At 42.7% G+C, this 16,050-nt stretch overlaps 1 long non-coding RNA gene across 1 annotated transcript in view; it reads left to right on the plus strand.

The window, feature by feature from the left end:
* The first annotated feature begins 10,397 nt into the window (after positions 1 to 10,397).
* Positions 10,398 to 16,050, plus strand: part of LOC122539284 (uncharacterized) — a 49,607-nt gene continuing 43,954 nt past the window's right edge. Inside the window, exons 1-3 of the long non-coding RNA XR_006309019.2 lie at positions 10,398 to 10,499; positions 13,724 to 13,828; positions 14,065 to 14,138. This is a non-coding gene — a long non-coding RNA (uncharacterized LOC122539284). The remainder of the gene's footprint in view (positions 10,500 to 13,723; positions 13,829 to 14,064; positions 14,139 to 16,050) is intronic.

Consider the following 16,050-nt stretch of genomic DNA (forward strand, 5'->3'; position numbering starts at 1 on the left):
CCTGCCCGCAGCGCTGTTGTGCATTCCCACAGTTGGTTGAAACCACACTGCCCTGGACAGCAAACTCACAGCAGGCTGGAAGGATCTGGAGTCAGGGCCTCCCCCGCTGATTCTAGGGAAGAGGAAGGCCCTCTTCTGCACTACCCTATCCACCAGAACTTTCAATTCCCTGTCTACCAAGTGGGGTGCTAATTTCCCTTTGGCTGTCACAGCCAGGACACATATCATGTGCTATGCAGCGCAGCTTGGACTGAATTGCGTGTCAGAGTGCACAATTGCCATTTAAAGACGGTGCTGGCATCAGGAATCCGAGCATGTCCTGATTGTGTTAAACATATCTAGCTGCAGCAAGTGGGAGAAGCAGGCTAGCATCGGGTGACAAGGGCACCATGAGGCAAGTTTGGGACAAGTTTCGGAGAAACTCACTCTGCTTTGCAGAGAAAACTCTCCCACAAACCCATAAAAATGACACCAGCAAAGTAAGGGAATTCTCAGCTCCAGGGGCTTTGCAAGATCAAAATAGTTGACTTTACTATCATCATTCCCAGTGCATTGAGGAGACTGGGCGGTGCATTCAGTTTTGTTGCTTTGGTAAAACTCCAGCTTCTTGAAAACCGCGTTAGGGAACTGGAGCTGGAGCTGGATAAACTTCGGATCATTCAGGAGGCAGAGAGGGTTATTGAGAGGAGTTACAGGGAGGTAGTCACTCCTGAGGTACAAGAAAAAGGCAAATGGGTTACAGTCAGGAGACGGAAAGGGAACCGGTAGGCAGTGCAGGGATCCCCTGTAGCCATTCCCCTCAACAATAAGTATACCATTTTGGATACTGTTGGGGGGGACGACTTACCAGGGGAAAGCCGTGGGGTACAGGGCTCTGGCACAGAGTCTGTCCCTGCTGCTCAGAAGGGAAAGGGGAAGAGGAGCAGAGCAGTAGTCATTGAGGACTCCATAGTTAGGAGGACAGATAGGAGGTTCTGTGGGGACAAGAGAGACTCACGGTTGGTGTGTTGCCTCCCAGGTGCCAGAGTTCGTGATGTCTCTGATAGTGTTTTTGGGATCCTTAAAGGGGAGGTGGAGCAGCCCCAAGTCGTGGTGCACATAGGCACCAACGACATGGGTAGGAAGAGAGATGGGGATTTAAGGCAGAAAGGCAGGGAGCTAGGATGGAAGCTTAGAGCTAGGACGAACAGAGTTGTTGTCTCTGGTTTGTTGTCCATGCCACGTGCTAGTGAGGTGAGGAATAGCGAGAGAGAGGAGTTGAACACGTGGCTACAGGGAAGGTGCAGGAGGGAGGGTTTTGGAGTGTTGGATAATTGGGGCTCTTTCTGGAGTAGGTGGGACCTCTACAAGCAGGATGGTCTTCATCTGAACCAGAGGGGTACCAATATCCTGGGGGGGATATTCACTAAGGCTATTGGGTGGGTTTAAACTAATCCAGCAGGGGAATGGGAACCAAAATTGTAGTTCAAGTATAGAAAAGGTTGAGAGTAGGGAGGTCCAAAATCAAGTTTCAAGGATGCAAGATGGCACCGGAAGTTGGTTTGAAGTGTCTACTTCAACACCAGGAGCATCCGGAATAAGGTGGGTGAACTTGCAGCATGGGTTGGTACCTGGGACTTCGATGTTGTGGCCATTTAGGAGATGTGGATAGAGCAGGAACAGGAATGGTTGTTGCAGGTTCCAGGATTTAGATGTTTTAGTAAGAACAGAGAAGATGGCAAAAGTGGGGGAGGTGTGGAATTGTTGGTCAAGGACAGTATTACAGTTGCAGAAAGGGTGTTTGGGGACTCGTCAACTGAGGTAGTATGGACTGAAGTTAGAAACAGGAAAGGAGAGGTCACTCTGTTGGGAGTTTTCTATAGGCCTCCGAATAGTTTCAGAGATGTAGAGGAAAGGATAGCAAAGATGATTCTCGATAGGAGTGAGAGAGACAGGGTAGTTGTCATGGGGGGCTTCAACTTTCCAAATATTGACTGGGAACACTATAGTATGAGTACTATAGATGGGTCAGTTTTTATCTAGTGTGCGCAGGCGGGCTTCCTGACACAGTATGTAGACAAACCAACAAGGGGCGAAGCCACGTTACATTTGGTACTGGGTAATGAGCCCAGCCAGGTGTTAGACTTGGAAGTAGGTGAGCACTTTGGTGATAGCGATCACAATTCTGTTATGTTTACTTTAGTGATAGAAAGGGATAGGTGTATACCACTGGGCAAGAGTTACAACTGGGGGAAAGGCAATTACCGATACAATTAGCTGAAAATGTGTTGCTGGAAAAGCGCAGCAGGTCAGGCAGCATCCAGGGAACAGGAGAGTCGACTTTTCGGGCATAAGCCCTACTTCAGGATACAATTAGGCAAGATTGAGAAAGCATAGGGTGGAGAAGGAAACTGCAGGGGATAGGCACATTAGAAATGTGGAGCTTTTTCAAGGAAAAGCTACTGTATGTCCTAGATAAGTATGTACCTGTCAGGCAGGGAGGAAGCTGTAGAGCGAGGGAGCCATGGTTTACAAAGGAAGTGGAATCTCTGGTCAAGAGGAAGAAGAAGGCTTATGTTAGGAGATGTGAAGGCTCAGTTAGGGCGCTTGAGGGTTACAAGGTAGCCAGGAAAGACCTAAAGAGAGAGCTCAGAAGAGCCAGGAGGAGACATGAGAAGTTATTGGCGGATAGGATCAGGGTAAACCCTAAGGCTTTCTATAGGTATTTAAGGAATAAAAGAATGACAATGGTAAGATTAGGGCCAATCAACGATAATAGTGGGAAGTTGTGTGTGGAGTCAGACGAGATAGGGGAAGCACTAAATGAATATTTTTCGACAGTATTCACTTTAGGAAACGGCAATGTTGTCGAGGAGAATACTGAGATACAGGCTACTAGACTAGGTGGGATTGAGGTTCACAAGGAGGAGGTGTTAGAAATCCTGCAGAGTGTGAAAATAGATAAGTCCCCTGGGCCGGATGGGATTTATCCTAGGATCCTCTGGGAAGCCAGGGAGGACATTGCCAAGCCTTTGGCATTGATCTTTAAATCGTCATTGTCTACAGGAATAGTGCCAGAAGACTGGAGGATAGCAAATGTAGTTCCCCTGTTCAAGAAGGGGAGTAGAGACAACCCAGGTAATTATAGACCAGTGAGCCTTACTTCAGTTGCTGGTAATAGGTTATAAGAGATAGGATTTATAATCAGCTAGAAAAGAATAATTTGATTAGGATAGTCAGCACGGTTTTGTGAAGGGTAGGTTGTTCCTCACAAGCCTTATTGAGTTCTTTGAGAAGGTGACCAAACAGGTAGATGAGAATAAATTGGTTGATGTGGTATATATGGGTTTCAGCAAGGCATATTTTTTTTTTGATAAGGTTCCCCACAGTAGGCTATTGTACAAAATGCGGAGGAATGGGATTGTGGGAGATATAGCAATTTGGATCAGTAATTGGCTTGCTGAAAGAAGACAGAAGGTGGTGGTTGATGGGAAATGTTCATCCTGGAGTCCAGTTACCAGTGGTGTACTGCAAGGGTCGGTGTTGGGTCCACTGCTGTTCGTCATTTTTATAAACGACCTGGATGAGGGTGTAGAAGGGTGGGTTAGTAAATTTGCAGATGACACTAAGGTCGGTGGAGTTGTGGATAGTGACAAAGGATGTTGTAGGTTACAGAGAGACATAGATAAGCTGCTGAGCTGGGCTGAGAGGTGGAAAATGGAGTTTAATGCGGATAAGTGTGAGGTGATTCACTTTGGTCAGAGTAACCTTTTTTGCAGCAGAGCGCGACGGGAGCTGGGCGGAAGTGAAGTCGGAGCGCAGAGCCGGTTGGGAAAGTAAGTGATTGTTATTTGAGTGGGTGTGTTCTAGACCCCAGGTCCTACAAAGTAGGGCCTCCTCTAATCTAACTTTAAAGTCCACAGACTTGCCCCAAAAAGAGAGTCCAGGGAAGTTCCTGTTGAGAGAAGAGAGAGTCTTTAGCTCAGGAGTCTTCGACAAGGAGGTTGAGTGAAGTGATTACGCCACAGTTGAAGAGGGTGAAGACATGACTGCCCAGCTGGTTCAGTGTGCTACGTGCATGATGTGGGAGGTCAACGACTCTGGTGTATCTGGCTCGTATATCTGTGGAAAGTGTGTGCATGTTCAGCTACTGAGAGAGCATATCGCAGCACTGAAGAAAGATCTCGAGGATCTTAGGCTCATCCGAGAGATCGAGATCTTTCTGGACAGGACCTTCAGCAAGGTTATTACACCGACCATACCAGAAGAGAGCAGCAGAGTGAAGATGATAAGGAAGACAGAGAGGAAACAGGTGCAAGAGACTGCGGGGGAAGTACCTGTCAGGAACAAGTTGAATCTTTTGGAAACAGTAGAGACAGATGACACTGCCAATCCATGAGGCGGTCAGGTCTGTCAATCAAAGGTTGGCGTGGAGGCAGAGCTGAGGAGTCAGACATCGCACAGAGCCGTGGTGATAGGGGACTCCATAGTGAGAGGAACTGAATGGGGTTTCTGTAATAGCAGGCAGGATTTAAGGATGGTGTGTTGCCTTCCTGGTGCCAGGATTAAGGACATCGCAGACAGAGTGCAGGAAATCCTCAAGGGCGAAGGTGAAGAGCCAAAGGTGGTGGTACATGTCGGCACAAATGATGTCGGGAAAAAGAGGAGGAACATACTACAGCGGGACTTCGGAGAACTAGGAGGAAGGCTGAAAAGCAGGATGTCCAGAATGGTTATCTCCGGTTTGCTTCCAGTTCCTCGGGCTGGCAAGGCCAGGAACAGGGAGATAATGGACTTGAATGTGTGGCTGGGGACCTGGTGCAGGAAGCAAGGGTTTAAATTCTTGAATCACTGGGGTATGTTTTGTGGTAAGCATAAATTATACAAAAGAGATGGTTTGCACCTTAATAGGTTAGCGACCAGCATTCTGGCAGGCAGGTTTGCTACTGCAACACAGCTGCGTTTAAACTAAATAGCAGGGGGGAAGGAAATTGAAGGGAAAGTTAGAACAAGGGAAGTCAAGAAAGACAACGGTATCAATGAAGCAGAAAACTCAAAAAGGGATCATGCCATAAGGTTGAGTGAAATAGGGGTTGATAGGAAGAGTGAGGGCAGTAACAAATTAAAAATACTATATATGAATGCACAAAGTATTAGAAATAAGATGGATGAGCTTGAGGCTCTTTTGGAAATTGGCAGCTACGATATTGTGGGGATAACTGAGACATGGCTTCAAGTGGACAGGGCCTGGGAAATGAATATTCAAGGCTATACGTGCTATCGTAAGGACAGACTGACGTGCAGAGGGGATGGGGTGGCCCTGTTGGTAAGGGATGATATTCAGTCCCTTGCGCGGGGGGATCTAGAATCGGGGGATGTAGAGTCAGTATGTTTAGAGCTGAGAAATTCTAAGGGTAGAAAGACCCTCTTGGGAGTTATCTACAGGCCCTTAAACAGTAGTATGGATGTAGGGTGTAAGTTGAATAAGGAGCTGAAATTGGCCTGTCGCAAAGATGTTACTACAGTTGTTATGGGGGATTTCAACATTCAGGTAGATTGGGAGAATCAGGATGGTATTGGATCTCAAGAAAGAGACTTTGTGGAGTGCCTCAGAGATGGATTCTTAGAACAGCTGGTGCTGGAGCCTACCAGGGAGAAGGCAATTCTGGATCTGGTATTGTGCAATGAACCAGAATTGATCAGGGACCTTGAAGTGAAGGAGCCATTGGGAAGTTATGACCATAATACAATAAGCTTCAATCTGAAATTTGAAAGGGAGAGGGTACAATCGGTAGTGACAATATTTCAGTTGAATAAAGGGAACTATGGAGCTATGAGGGAGGAGCTGGCCAAAATTCAATGGTGCGATACCTTAGCAGGGATGACAATGGAGGAACAATGGCAGATATTTCTGGGTATAATACAGAAGATGCAGGATCAGTTCATTCCAAAAAGGAAGAAAGATCCTATGAGGAGGCATGGGTGGCCGTGGCTGACGGAGGAAGTTAAGAAACATATAAAGTCAAAAGAGAAAATGTATAACATAGCAAAGATAAGTGGGAAAACGGAGGACTGGGAAGTTTTTAAAAGAACAACAGAGGATTACTAAGAACGAAATACACAGAGAAAAAATGAGGTACGAAGGTAAACTGACCAATAATATAAAGGAGGATAGTAAAGGCTTTTTTAGGTATGTGAAAGGGAAAAAAATGGTTAAGACTAAAATTGGGCCCTTGAAGACAGAAACAGGGGAATATATTACGGGGAACAAAGAAATGGCAGAAGAATTGAATTGGTACTTCAGATCGGTGTTCACTGGGGAAGACACAAGCAATCTTCCTGAGGTAACATTGGCTGAAGAACCTGAACTGAAGGGAATTTATATTTGCCTGGAATTGGTGTTGGAGACACTGTTAGGTCTGAAGGCGGATAAGTCCCCGGGGCCTGATGGTCTACATCCCAGGGTACTGAAGGAGGTGGCTCGAGAAATCGTGGATGCGTTGGTGATTATTTTCCAGAGTTCGATAGATTCAGGATCAGTTCCTGTGGGTTGGAAGCTGGCTAATGTTGTACCACTTTTTAAGAAAGGAACGAGAGAGAAAGCAGGAAATTATAGACCAGTTAGTCTGACCTCAGTGGTGGGAAAGATGCTAGAGTCAATTATAAAGGATGAAATTACAACACATCCGGATGGCAGTAGCAGGATAGGTCAGAGCCAGCATGGATTTATGAAGGGGAAATCATGCTTGACTAATCTTCTGGAATTTTTTGAGGATGTAACTCTGAAGATGGACAAGGGCGATCCAATGGATGTAGAGTACCTGGACTTTCAGAAAGCCTTTGATAAAGTCCCACATAGGAGGTTAGTGAGCAAAATTAAGGCTCATGGTATTGGGGGAAAAGCACTGACTTGGATTGAAAATTGGTTGGCTGACAGGAAACAAAGAGTAGTGATAAACAGCTCCCATTCGGAATGGCAGGCGGTAGCCAGTGGGCTACCACAGGGATCAATGCTGGGACCGCAGCTTTTTACAATATATATTAATGATATAGAAGATGGTATTAATAATAACATTAGCAAATTTGCTGATGATACAAAGCTGGGTGGCAGGGTGAAATATGAGGAGGATGTTAGGAGATTACAGGGTGACCTGGACAGGTTAGGTGAGTGGACAGATGCATGGCAGATGCAGTTAAATGTGGATAAATGTATGGTTATCCACTTTGTGGCAAGAACAGGAAGGCAGATTACTACTTAAATGGAGTCAAGTTAGGTAAAGGGGCAGTACAAAGAGATCTGGGTGTTCTTGTACACCAGTCAATGAAGGCTAGCATGCAGGTACAGCAGGTTGTGAAGAAAGCTAATAGCATGCTGGCCTTCATAACAAGAGGGATTGAGTATAGAAGCAAAGAGGTTCTTCTGCAGCTGTACAGGACCCTGGTGAGACCGCACCTGGAATATTGTATGCAGTTCTGGTCTCCAAATTTGAGGAAAGACATTCTGGCGATTTAGGGAGTGCAGCATAGGTTCACATGGTCAATTCCTGGAATGGCGGGATTATCTTATGTTGAAAGATTGGAGCGACTGGGCTTGTATACCCTTGAGTTTAGAAGACTGAGAGGGAATCTGATTGAGACGTATAAGATTATTAAAGGATTGGACACTCTGGAGGCAGGAAACATGTTTCCGCTGATGGGTGAGTTCCGAACCAGAGGACACAGCTTAAAAGTAAGGGGTAGGCCATTTAGGACAGAGATGAGGAGAAACTTTTTCACCCAGAGAGTGGTGGGTGTGTGGAATGCTCTGCCCCAGAAGGCAGTGAAGGCCCAGTCTCTGGATTCGTTGAAGAAAGAGTTGGTTAGAGCTCTCAAGGATAGTGGAATCAAGGGTTATGGAGATAAGGTAAAAACAATGACTGCAGATGCTGGAAACCAGATTCTGGATTAGTGGTGCTGGAAGAGCACAGCAGTTCAGGCAGCATCCGAGGAACAGTAAAATTGACGTTTCGGGCAAAAGCCCTTCATCAGGAATAAAAAAGGCAGGAACAGGATACTGATTGAGGATGATCAGCCATGATCATAATGAATGGTGGTGCAGGCTCGACGGGCAGAATGGCCTACTCCTGCACCTATTGTCTATTGTCTATTGTCTAACCGGAATGCAAAGTACTGGGCTAATGGTAAGATTCTTGGTCGTGTAGATGAGCAGAGAGATCTCAGTGTCCATGTACACAGATCCTTGAAAGTTGCCACCCAGGTTGACAGTGTTGTTAAGAAGGCATACGGTGTTTTAGCTTTTATTAATAGAGGGATCGAGTTCCGGAACCATGAGGTTATGTTACTGCTGTACAAAATTCTAGTGCGGCCACATTTGGAATATTGTGTACAGTTCTGGTCACCGCAATATAAGAAGGATGTGGAAGCTTTGGAAAAGGTGCAGAGGAGATTTACTAGGGTGTTGCCTGGTATGGAGGGAAGGTCTTACGAGGAAAGGCTGAGGGACTTGAGGCTGTTTTCGTTAGAGAGAAGAAGGTTGAGAGGTGACTTAATAGAGACATATAAGATAATCAGAGGGTTAGATAGGGTGGACAGGGAGAGCCTTTTTCCAAGAATGGTGATGGCGAGCACGAGGGGGCATAGCTTTAAATTGAGGGGTGATAGATATAGGACAGATGTCAGAGGTAGTTTCTTTACTCAGAGAGTAGTAAGGGTATGGAATGCTTTGCCTGCAACGGTAGTAGATTTGCCAACTTTAAGTACATTTAAGTCGTCATTGGACAAGCATATGGACGTACATGGAATAGTGTAGGCTGGATGGGCTTCAGATTGGTATGACAGGTCGGTGCAATATCGAGGGCCGAAGGGCCTGTACTGCTCTGTAATGTTCTATGTCCTATTTTTGAGACTTTTTCATGGTTAGATACAACTGCTCGCTCAGCCATTGTCGAGTGTAGTTAACAATATATATGTAGACCAAACCAGGTAAGGACAGCAGATTTCCTTCCCTAAAAGGTATTAGTGAATGAGAATTTTTGCTTAACTACAATTGCTTTAAGGTCGTCATTAGGCTTTGTATTTTCAATTTCATTTTTACTTAAGTTCAAATTTGACCATTTGCCATGGTGGGATTTGAAAATTCATTCTCAGAGCATTACTGGGATCTCTGCATATTAATGCTACTATACCATTGTTACCCCATATTATATCATTGCTGCCTCATACTGCAGTAGGTCTCACCAATGGAGATTTCAGTAATTAATTTGATAAGGTCCCACATTGCAGAGTGGTCAACAAGTAAAAGACCATGTGATACAAGGGTTACCGTTGGATTGGATCTACAATTGATTCAGTGACAGGAAATAGAGAGAAATGGTCAAAGATTGTTTTCACAAATGGAAACATTTATGAATGGCATTCCACTGGATTCAGTATTGGATCCCTGGCTGCTTGTTGTACATCAATTATTTGAACTTAAATGTGAGAGATGTGGTGAGGAAAGTTGAAGATGGCACAAAAATCAACCATGTGGTTGAGAGTAAAGAGGATGTCTGTCAAATTCAGAATGATACCATTGGTTTATTTAAGTCAATGGAATGAGACAAATGGAATTCAAATCAGAGAAGTGCAAGGTTTGCATTTGAAGAGGGCAAACAAAGCAAGGGAATGCATAAGAAATAGGAGGATAGTATGAGGATAGAGGGTATGAGAGTCCTCCAAATACATGTCTACCATATGCATGGAGGATATGAGGATAGAGGGTATGAGAGTCCTCCATATGCAGGTCCACAAGTCCCTAAAGATGGCAGGACTGGTCAATAAGGTTATCAAGAAATTGTATGGAACCCTTTCATTTGTTGCATAAGGCATAGCATACGAAAGCAGGGATGTAACACTGAAAATTGTGTAAAATGTTGGTTAGGCCACAACTGGATTGTTGTGTACAGTTCTTGTCACCAGATTACAGGAAAAATATAATTGCTCCAGAGAGAGCACAGAGCAGATTTACAGGAATCTTATCAGGACGTGAAATCTGCACCTATCAGGAAACATTGAATAGAAACAATCATTCACAGAGCCAAAACAACATTTTCATCAGAGATTCCCACAACCTAAAAGTACCAAATATTTTGGCGGCAATTAAAGGTCCACTCAGAATGATGCTCAGTATCCAGGCAGAAGGATCCAATCCACATTGATTTTGTAAGGTGACTGCAAAAAAAATGGGAAGACAGAAGTAAACAGAATATATGTTTTATTTTGACAACTTGAACGGTGTTATCAGTAAATAAACTTTGAGCTAAACTATAAATCAGCTTTGAGAAATTCAGGCTTCTGAGTTCTGAATCATTTTTTCACTGAGACTTACTCCACAGGTGTTACACCGCAGGAGCAATGGAGCTGAAGTAAATAGTGTCTGCTCCATTCCCAGCAGAAAGAAAACTTCAAATATCTCCACAGGGCTCCCAACAGTTATATCCTGCAACAACATGGGGCAGCATTGCTGATATTCCACCAATGCGGTGAGTAAAAGGATTATAGAACTTGCCTGCTTCGTTAATTAGTTCAGGAAACAACAACAACTTGTATATATGTCAAGTCTTTAGCATAATGAATTATCCCAATGCGCTTTCAAGGAGCACTCTCAAGTAAAATTTGAACTGAATCACTGAAAAATATACTGTAACCCTGAACCATACAGAAATCTTTAATTCAGAAACACAAGTTATCTGGAAATGTTTTTAGCTGAGGGGTCCCAAGATAGCTTCGGGGACCACAAGGTCTCCCACTTCCAAAGCAGCAATTTCAACTATGGAGTGGAGACAGCCTGGTCCTGAGACTCTGGAGGCAAAATCCTGGACCCAGATGATTACTGCTGCTGAATAGCAAAGGCTGATGAGCCCAAAACCTCTTTAAGCTAAAAACACACCATTATCAGCAAGTACTGAGAAGCTCCTGGATGATTATGTGCCAACATATCTTGGTACAAGATCAAAATAAATGTTGTGTACAGCCATCAGGTTTCCTTATCCTCTAACAGGGGCAGCACGTGGCTCAGTGGTTAGCACTACTACCTCAAAGTGCCATGGACCTGGGTTCGATTCCAGCCTTGGGTGACTGCCTGTGTGGAGTTTGCACATTCTCCTCATGTCTGCATGGTTTCCTTTGGGTGCTCTGGTTTCCTGCTACAGTCCAAAAATGTGCATGCCAGGTGAATTGGCCATGCTAAATTGCCCATAATGTTAGGTGCATTAGTCAGGGGTAAATAGGGGAGTGGGTCTGGGTAGGTTACTCTTCAGAGGGTCACTGTGGATTTGTTGGGATGAATGGCCTGTTTCCATGCTGTAGGGAATCTAATCTAAAAGCATTTGTTTGGCCTTTTGATTCCCAGGATCCAAGATTAAAACCTCAGTTAGTGAGTATTTACATATGTAAAGACCAGACCCACCTGTCCTATACAGTTTTCCACATGCTAACAAGCAAAACTGAGTTAAATGCATAAGTCAACTTGCTCCTGTTGCTTCCTAACATAGCATATTTTAACTGTCATCACCACAGAATTAACCCAGGACAGTAGTTTAAAATTCAGTGCCGAGTATTTGGATTCTTTCGTTCCAAGCAAAAAAGCAAATGTACAAAGGTAGCCTGGTTTTCCAGCCAAGTTCTTGAGTTGGTTGCTAAGGTGTTCCAAAAGATTTCACTAACTTCAGAGATCCTAAAGGAATCTTGGAAGCAAGATTTAGACTATTCATTGCTGAAATATTACAAGACTTCTGGAATATTGAAAATTCCTCTAACCATTCTGGACGGCACGGTGGCACATGGGCGGCACGGTGGCACAGTGGTTAGCACTGCTGCCTCACAGCGCCAGAGACCCGGGTTCAATTCCCACCTCTGGCGACTGACTGTGTGGAGTTTGCACTTTCTCCCCGTGTCTGCATGGGTTTCCTCCGGGTGCTCCGGTTTCCTCCCACAATCCAAAAATGTGCAGGCCAGGTGAATTGGCCATACTAAATTGCCCATAGTGTTAGGTAAGGGGTAAATGTAGGGGTATGGGTGGGTTTCGCTTCGGCGGGTCGGTGTGGACTTGTTGGGCCGAAGGGCCTGTTTCCACACTGTAATGTAATCTAATTACATGCACAGTCAAGAGAATGAACATTCGTGATGTATGGTGGACTTTTTTCTTGCTTTTAATAATATTTCATTCTTAATACTTGTTATAACATTACCTTGCTGCATTTTTCATGTTTCATTTGATGTTCTGTTAGGGGACATTTACTATAAACAGACATCTCATTATGATGTGTAAAATGCTTGACTCTTGAGGACTATGCTATAATGAGGGCAGAGTGTACCCTTCAGTGAAATAAACTATTTGTTGGAATTTTTTTTCTACATTTCTGGCATAATCCCAGGGAGCTAGAAGAAAGCATCAAATATTAATGTTGAACATAACAAAATTATGGCATCAGCTTTAGTATGCATCTACATGGTTTTGTGACAAATGAAGCAAGTATATTTAATTTTTAACAAGCCCTTGCTGTTCTTGTTTTCCCTTCTGTGAAATACATGAAGCATAAAAATTTATTCAGGTTGAAAGAAAGGCTAAGGTACCAGTCAATCACCACTTCACCACATGGCAATACTTAATTTCTAAAAAGCTATTTGCTTCAAAAGGGAGGTAAAATGATGATCTATAGTAAACACACGGGATATATTCATCAAAATGTGGGAATGTTTCAGGAAAAAAAAACAAGTGAATTTCCTGAGGTAACTGTCCTTGACCTGGGTCTTTAATCGAGTGAAATTTCATCACTTTATCTAATATCATGCTTCATGCTTTGAGCTCGCAGCAATTCTATTTTAGTGTGGTCTAATGGGCAGCTGACATATCCACTCAGCACCAGACTGTGCAATATGTGCTGACACACAAATGTAGTGTGCACTCTAGTGAGAGATGTTTAGTTCCCCATTCCTCCTCCTCACCCCTTGGAAGAATTCCGAGTTCAGAATCTTTGAAAAATTGTGTCAATCTTAATTTTGAGGATGTATACAAACTGTTCATTCCGAGGCTGGGGTGTAAGGATAGGGAGAGGGAGAACATGTTTATAATATTGAGGTTGTTCAGATTCCAGTTATTATTCGCGACTGAAAATTACATCACACATTAGCTTTCAGGAGCATTCACTGGGTCTAACTGCAATTCAAAAATAAATTGGTAAATCATGACTGCATTTTTAATTGCTGCAAGTATCAATTCAGAATTCGTATTTGAATTTTCAGTTTTATTTTCTATCCAGCCTTTTCAGTCTTCAAGAAATAGCCAATTGCACTTCATAGGCACTAAATCAGCATTGTAACCATAATATTTTAAAATGTTACTTCATTTTTTTTTTAAGTTTTGGCTTTTTAAATCCCATTTTCAAAGCACCTGCATTTTTTTTCATGTTTTTGTGCAAATGCTTGAGCCAATCAGGACGCTGGATGCCAATGTTGTAAATATTTTTGGGTTTGCTGTTGAACCTCAGCACACAGAATGAAAACATGCATTTTCTACTTTTCTTCATAACCGGCAGAAGTTCGACACTGTTGGAATGTTGGGAAATGCAGCAGTTAACTTACATTCAGCAAGTCCCACAAACAGCAAAATGAGAACAGCCCAAAATTGTTATTTTGTAATATAGATTGTTGGGCAAATATTGGCCAGGACATTGGAGATAATTCCCCTGCACTTCTTTTGCCATAGGAACTTTTGCCCCCACCGACAATCAAATTGGCTTCTGGTTTAACGTCATGAACAAAATACAAGGCTCCAACATTGCAATATCCTCCCGATGTCTGTAGATAAAGTGTAAGTAAATATCATCAAATAAATATGAGCTAATTTAAAAGCATTATAAAACTCTTTTGGCATGCATGTATTTCATGATCTATTTATTGTACAATATAATTTAAATGAGTTGTGAATGGTAATTGATTTGAAAAATTGTCCTGCAACTAAAATGATTGACTACTACAGTTGTATCCAACATCAGATTTAGTCCATCTTCAAAACCTGAACTAATTATTGCATTGGTATAATCATAGAATCTCAGAATCATACTGTATAAAAGAGGCCCTTCAATCCGGCAAGACTGCATCAATAAAAGCTACTAAATGAGGTAAGAACTTATGGTGTTCGGGACAAGATACTGGCATGGATGGAGGATTGTCTGACTAACAGAAGGCAGAGAGTAAGAATAAATAAATGCTTTTGGAACAGTCTCTTAAAGTAACACTTTCCAAAGCCAACCAAAGAGCAGTCTTTACTATAGCTAATAATGTGCAAAATGCTGGATTAATTAATTATCTGTTAATAGAGGCACCCTGAGGTGGCAGTGATCATAATACGATTGAATTTCATATTAAGTTTGAAGAGGAGTAGAGTTAATGTAAGCCTAGTGTTTTCAAATTAAATAACAGCAATTATAAGAGCATGAAGACAGAACTGGTTGGAGTGAATTAGAAGATTAGGTTAAGAGATAGGTCAGTCGAGATCCAATGGCAGCCGTTTAAGGAGTTATTCAAGAATACTCAGAAAAAGTACACCCACATGGCAAGAAAGTATAGAGGGGAAGGCAAACAATCCATGACTAACTAAGGAAATGAAAGATAGAATCAAATAGTAAGCAAAAGCATTAATACTGTAAAGGCAAGTGCAAGGTCAAAGAAGGAACAAAATACAAATGACAGCAAAGAATGAAAAAAAATGTTAAGCAGAGAAAATATAGAGTATTGAGAAAGCTATCTAGAAGTATAAAAACAGACAGCAAGAATTACTATGGGTATTTAAAAAGGGAAAGTAAAGTGAATATTTGTCTTCTAATGAGTCAGTTTGGGAAATTAATAATGGAAAATAAAGATGTTGGATGAATCAAACAAGCATTTTGAAACTGACTTCACTGCAGGAGCTACAGATAAGATCCCAGAACTAAGTGAAAGTCAGGAGGTAAAATGGGGAAAGGAACTTTAAAAAATTATGATCACCAGAGAAAGGATATGGAGAAGGTGTTTTGAACTAAAAGCTGATAAACTTGGGTTCTGATGAACATTAATACAGCAAGTCATTAATAGGTTATTGCTGTTAATTGATGTCTGTTTACACAAAGGGTAAACTAAGGGGGCCTTGTGCTGCAGTGGTAGTAGTCCTACCTCTATGTGAGAAGGTCTTGGATCAAATTTACCCCTGCCAAGACACATGTCATAAAATGTTATTGTAACAGGTTCATTTTTAATAAAACATGTGATTCAGCGATAGTCCCTACCTCTGTGTGAGAATGTCTTGGATCAAGTTTATCCCTGCCAAGACATATGTCATAAAATGTTATTGTAACAGGTTCATTTTTTAAAAAACATTTGATTCAGCAATAGTCTTTACCTCTGTGCTTGAATGTCTGTGTTCATGTCCATTTACCATGGATGCTTGTCATTGCTTGTCTGAACAACATGATTCCAAAATACCGAAAAAAAGGAGAACAGCTGTGACTGGAAGAGAACTGTTTATATGGTATAAGCAATAAACTCGCAGCATGAAAAAAATGTGGGCTGAACTTTCTTACTGTTTTCTTTGCAAAGTGGTTTTGAACTGAGATTTCTGATTGGCAGTTCACCATGCCCCATGTCAATGTTTCTCTTGTAGTCTTCCACTCTTCTGATCATTAATTATGCAACTGGCCTCTCTGGAATCGTGCAGCATGGAAGGTTGAAGTGATTGCTGCAGCTGGGATTCTGCAATGTTCATGCAGCCAGAGCCATGTTTAAATACCAGTTCCACAGCAATCCCGGAGATCTAAGTCAGAAAGTACCATTCACACTCGAGTGCTCCTCTGTCATCATCAGGGACATAGTTCAGAAGTTGGTTTCAATGTGGTTCTGTCTGATTTCTCATACTTGATGAGAATGTAGGAGTGATGACAAGTAAGTTTGCAGATGACATAAAAATTGGCTGGGTGGTTGACAGTGAGGAGGACAGTGTTAGGTGACAGGAGGATATAAACGGATTGGTTAGATTGGCAGCTCTGTGGCAGATCAAAT

This window comes from Chiloscyllium plagiosum, unplaced genomic scaffold (genome assembly GCF_037043375.1).
Source record: "Chiloscyllium plagiosum isolate Xiang-an unplaced genomic scaffold, Cpla_swu_hap1 HiC_scaffold_2, whole genome shotgun sequence".
Classification (NCBI taxonomy): domain Eukaryota; kingdom Metazoa; phylum Chordata; class Chondrichthyes; order Orectolobiformes; family Hemiscylliidae; genus Chiloscyllium; species Chiloscyllium plagiosum.